Genomic DNA, 5400 nt, shown 5'->3' on the forward strand with positions numbered 1-5400 from the left:
GTGGTTCCCCTTGCTCTGCAAGGGCCGCGGCTTTTGTGGAGCGATGGGTAACGATGCTTCGTGGGTGACTGTTGTTGATGTGTGCAGAGGGTTCCTGTTTCGCGCCCGGGGCGAGGGGACGGACTAAAGTTAAACTGTTACATAGGAACACGAGGACAGAGGAAGAACAATGGTCTGACACCATTAAAAGGTCATTTACCACCTCCACCAGTGCAGTCTCAGTGAGTTGGACCACAGAGTTAAGAAAAGCAACCAACAAGTGCTCAGCATATGTGGGAACTCCTTCAAGACTGTTGGAAAAGCATTCCAGGTGAAGCTGGTTGAGAGAATGCCAAGAGCGTGCAAAGCTGTCATCAAGGCAACTTTGAAGTATCTCAAATATAACATATATTTTGAAATATAACATATATTTTGATTTGTTAAACACTTTTGTTTACTACTTGATTCCATATGTGATATTTCATAGTTTTGATGTCTTCACTGTTATTCTACAATGTAGAAAATAGTAAAAATGAAGAAAAACCCTTGAATGAGTAGGTGTGTCCAAACTTTTGACTCGTGCTGTATTTATCAACTTTCCTAATATTAAGAACATTGCTTATATTTCCAACAGGAGTATAGCCTACCTGGCTGGCATGAAAATGAAACAAGGGAAAATAATCCTCCATTCGCTAATTAAGTGCATAGATTAAATGTATTTTTCCCCTGCCCGATTCGAGTCAGGTGCAAGATAATTGTCCTTTCTAAATCAAAACAAATGTCACAACTATTTTTTAGTACATGTAAAGACAAGATTAAATCAAGAATAGTCTGATGGGTGACAATATTAGCACATCACTTGTGAATGATGCCCAGTGTAAGGCAAGAAGCAATGCATAACTTTTTTTTGCAACTTTTTCAAATCATAGTGCCACACCTCATGTAGCCTAGCCAATAGGCCTATATGTTTTGATAAGTTTTGTGTAGCCTGGCGAAAGTCAACCCAGCACAGGACAAAACATTATTTGGGGTTGTTTGTACTGTCGAAGCTTATATATAAAATAGGATCATGTAGAAGGGAAATCACCACAAGAGGAAGTCACCATGATGTCATATTCAGTCTAAATCACAATCAAGTGAAATCCATCTGTTGGTAAAGTGCATAAAAACAATCTGAGAAGTGGCTCTGCTTTAAACACACTGTCCACGTGATACCTTAACCCCACATGGAACAGTAGATCCTCACCCATACAGCAGCTTTAAATAATGTAATGATTAACTCCACAACGTGTCTCTGAGAGCACTGGTATTCAGCTAGCAAGAAGCTAACATCCCCATGTCAATCCAAAGTAAAGTTGGACCCATGATGGATTTCAGTAGCCCTCCATTGTAATTGCTTACTCTTACACGCTGCGCATGTACAATCCCATAACTGCTTGCACACCTTATTTATGAATCTCTTAAAGGGACAGTGCCATCTAGTGGATATAAATGAATACAACTATGCCATTTAACCACCTGGCTACATTTGTATTACAACTAAAGTGGCCAAATAACCTCTTTACAATGATTGTAGAGCCTAACTGGCATGCACATGCAGCGCATGAGTTTCACGTTTGGGGAAGATCATTTTCACCCCAAAAATATAATTTTATAACAAAAGCATTAAATGCATAATCATACTATGGGGTTGGCTGAATCCTATTGGGTGGACTGTCCTAGTGCGTTAGCTGAGAACTACTGCGTAGGCTGACTAGTACTGCGTGGGCTGTGTCCTAGCACGTGAGCTGAGTACTACTGCTTGGGCTTTGTCCTAAAGCAGACCGGCAGCCTGGGATAACAGGACACTATCATTCATCACACCTTGTCACTCTTTTGCAGTAAAATCTCATAACCCAAGGAGTTCTCTGCAGCTACCACCACCACATCTATTTTCTGTGATTTATGTTCCATTTCTGCGGTACAGTTGATAACCATGACTATGAATGCTAAGAAACCAACCTTACTGAAACACGTGTTATTCCTATCACTCTCTATTGGCCTCGGCATACTCACAGGGAGCCTCTCAGGATCCCTCGAAACTGGACCCATCTTCCTCTACTACTCTCTTCACTGCCTATGAAGATACCTTCATAGAAAATAACTCAAGTAAAAGTGAAAGTCACCTAGTAAAATATTACTTGAGTAGTCTAAATGTATTCAGTTTTAAATATACTGAAGTATCAAAATTAAATGTAATTGATAAAATATACTTAAGTAGCAAAAGTAGAAATCATTTCAAATTCATTATATTAAGCAAACCAGATCAGATGGTACCATTTTCGTGTTTTTTTATTTGATTACGGATAGCCAGTGTCACACTCCAACACTCAGACATAATTTACAAATGAAGCATTTGTGTTTAGTGAGTGTGCCAGATCAAAGGCAGTAGGGATGACCAGGGATGTTCTCTTGATAAGTGTGTGAATCAGACAATTTTTCTGTCCTGCTAATCATTCAAAATCTAACGAGTACTTTTGGGTGTCAGGGAAAATGTATGGAGTAAAAAGTACATTATTTTCTTTAGGAATGTAGTGATGTGAAAGATGTCGAATATATTAATAGTAAAGTAAAGATACCCCCAAAAATGACTTGAGTAGTACTTTCACATAGTTTTACTTTAGTTCTTTACAGCACTGGATAATGGCTGACATCGGAACTCTCATTGGGTTAATGAGGCAAATAGTCACACCTGTGACAGGTCCTTTAAAAGGAGAGGTGGAAGAAGTAGACCATAACTCACAGACAACAGAGAGACAACCAGTGAATCCTGTGGAAGAGTGCAGAAGGTGAGATTGTGACATTATTTAACAGACTAGCTGCCCCTTTAAATGGCACCTTAATCTTATGTGTCCCCGGTCAAATGTAATGCACTATATAGGTCCCCATTTTGTGGATGACACCCCCCCCCCCCCCCCTAAAATTAAGAGCATAGACTAACAGTTACCTTTGCAGTAAATGGGTAGTCTCTGACTAGATCTAGGATGATTCCCTATGTAGTGCACTGTGGGCCTTTGTCAAAGGTGGTTCACTACAAACGGAATGAGGAGCCATTTGGAAAGGATCCATATTCCTGTGTGCCAGGCTTATCTATCGTATGTGGTTGAAGAGATGATACCGGAGTTTTGGCAATAGCTTAGTAGTGCCGTGTTGCCCGTACTCGGTCCTTGGGGTCCTCTGGACTGGGTGTAGGAAATGCTGCCTCAGCCGTTGTTTAAGTTTGGTACTTAACACAGGGTTTCCATAACCTCTCCTCTAGTACCAACAGCCATTCCAGATTTAAAATGCTCTCTCTCTCTCTCAGGAGACTATCACAATGGCGATATTGACCATCATTCTGCTTGTCAGCACAGCTTTTGCTCTGGGAGGTGAGTTACATACCTCACACTTACTCACCAACATTTTAATAAAACATTAGTGGGTGTTGCTCTGTCCTATTCACACACGTAGGTATTAATGTTTCTTTTCATAACCCGTTGTCCCTTGGACACCCTCTGAGAGGGCAGCCATTATCAACTTTGACACTGGAGAATTTAAGGTTTTGTTTTGCTCAAGGGCACAGACAGACATTTCAACTCGTCATCTCAGGGATAAAAACTAGCAACCTTTCAGTTACTGGCCCAACTATTTAACTGCTAGTCTACCTGCCACTCCTCTAGTTCCAGAGATGTATATTGGTGTCTAGATGCTGGCCTGAGGTATTCTGATATGAACTGTTTGATCATTCAACTGGATGTATGATTGGATTGTCTAGCAACTATCAGGAAATAACACTGATACAATTTACCCCCACTTTCAGTCTGTTTCATCAGCTGTTATACAAAAGACAGAAATGGAATTTTGCCTGCATAGGGCTTTTAAAAAAGTAGCACAATTTCAGTATTTAGCTAGTTAGTACGTAGGTTACTTCTGAAGTGGAACCCTAATCCGTATAAACTACTTCTGACCAGGTGGAGGAGGGTCCCAAGATTCTGGGATGTATGTCCAGCAATGTATATTATGTCCATACATTTTGTCCACATTACAATGTTTGTTACCTGTGTCCAGATGCTACGATACGACCCAAGACCCCATGTGAGCGTGCTAGAGATGCCGCGACACATGGCCCAATTGGAGCCTACATCCCAACGTGTGACACCGCAGGACAATACACCCCTAAGCAATGTTGGGCTCTGCAGGTGAACACGGACGCACATACACACTAAATTCTCCAATTCAGTTGAATGTACACTTCAATGTGTTAGTGTAATATGTCTATTGTTTATGGAACATGTCTATTTCTGGTAGGTTACTGTTGGTGTGTGACCAGTACCGGACAGAAGATCCAGGGTACTGAGACTCCACCAGGCACTGCTCCAATCAACTGCTAGCAACTGTTCCACCAAGGTGTATATACATACTCATTCACTAAATGTTACTACTTTGCAGCTGATTCTGGATGTTAATGTTATGTCTGTAATTGTAGGTGAAAGGCGTTGGAATGAAGATGTTCAAAGAAAACGATGAAATGATTGACGGTTGTCTTTACTGTACTACAGGAACTGATTCACATCCCATATAAACAGATTAAATGGTTGAATTACTTACTTTATTGTTGGTGTGATAAATTGTTCAGGATATCTGAACCAATCCATTTCTTCCACACTTGTTAACTGCCTGGTACTCAGCACTCTATTGTCCCTCTAATCACTCTGACATCATTGCAAATGTGATTTGAAATTCTAAATCACTTCATGAGTTCCTGTTGGCCAACATTTCTATAAGCTATGCAATTGGGTGAGAACAGCCTGATGGCTTCTATTAAAAAGAGGAGGATCCCATCTGCTTTTATAGGCTAAAAATACTATATCAACAGTACCAGGCAAGTTTTAACACACCTACTTGTTCCAGGGTTTTCAGTTATAATATGTTCTACATTGTGGAATAGTCAATTATGGAATCATATCTTAAACAAATCAAACTATATTGAGATTCTTCAAAGTAGCCACCCTTTGCCTTTACAGTTTTGTACACTCCTAGCATTCTCTCAACCAGATTCGTGAGGTGGTCACCTGGAATGCATTTCAATTAACTCAACATTTATTTGACACATGCTAATTTTAGTGTGTAGCAATGCTAGTTCCGACAGTGTAGTATTATCTATCAATTCCCCAACTACCTAATACACATATCTAAAGGTGTGAGTATATGGACAAGGTGTAAAATACACGTGATAAAAGTAATGTAAACAGAGGCATTGTTTAAAGTGGCCAGTGTTTGGGTCTCAATGTAGGCAGCAGCCTCTGAGTTAGTGATTGCTGTTGAGCAGTCTGATGGCCTTGCAATAGAAGCTGTTTTTCAGTCTCTCGGTCCAAGCTTTGATGCACCTATACTGACCTTGCC

The 5400-nt window shown here is 40.3% G+C and overlaps 2 long non-coding RNA genes across 2 annotated transcripts; both read left to right on the top strand.

Annotated features, from left to right (window-relative positions):
• Window positions 1–2722: 2722 nt before the first annotated feature.
• Window positions 2723–4189, top strand: LOC129845716 (uncharacterized). Its single transcript, XR_008758069.1, has 3 exons — window positions 2723–2807; window positions 3323–3386; window positions 4066–4189. It is a non-coding gene; the product is annotated as an uncharacterized LOC129845716 (long non-coding RNA).
• A 115-nt stretch (window positions 4190–4304) lies between these two features.
• Window positions 4305–4604, top strand: LOC129845718 (uncharacterized). Its single transcript, XR_008758071.1, has 2 exons — window positions 4305–4404; window positions 4484–4604. It is a non-coding gene; the product is annotated as an uncharacterized LOC129845718 (long non-coding RNA).
• Window positions 4605–5400: the final 796 nt, after the last annotated feature.

This window comes from Salvelinus fontinalis, unplaced genomic scaffold (genome assembly GCF_029448725.1).
Source record: "Salvelinus fontinalis isolate EN_2023a unplaced genomic scaffold, ASM2944872v1 scaffold_0344, whole genome shotgun sequence".
Lineage (NCBI taxonomy): Eukaryota > Metazoa > Chordata > Actinopteri > Salmoniformes > Salmonidae > Salvelinus > Salvelinus fontinalis.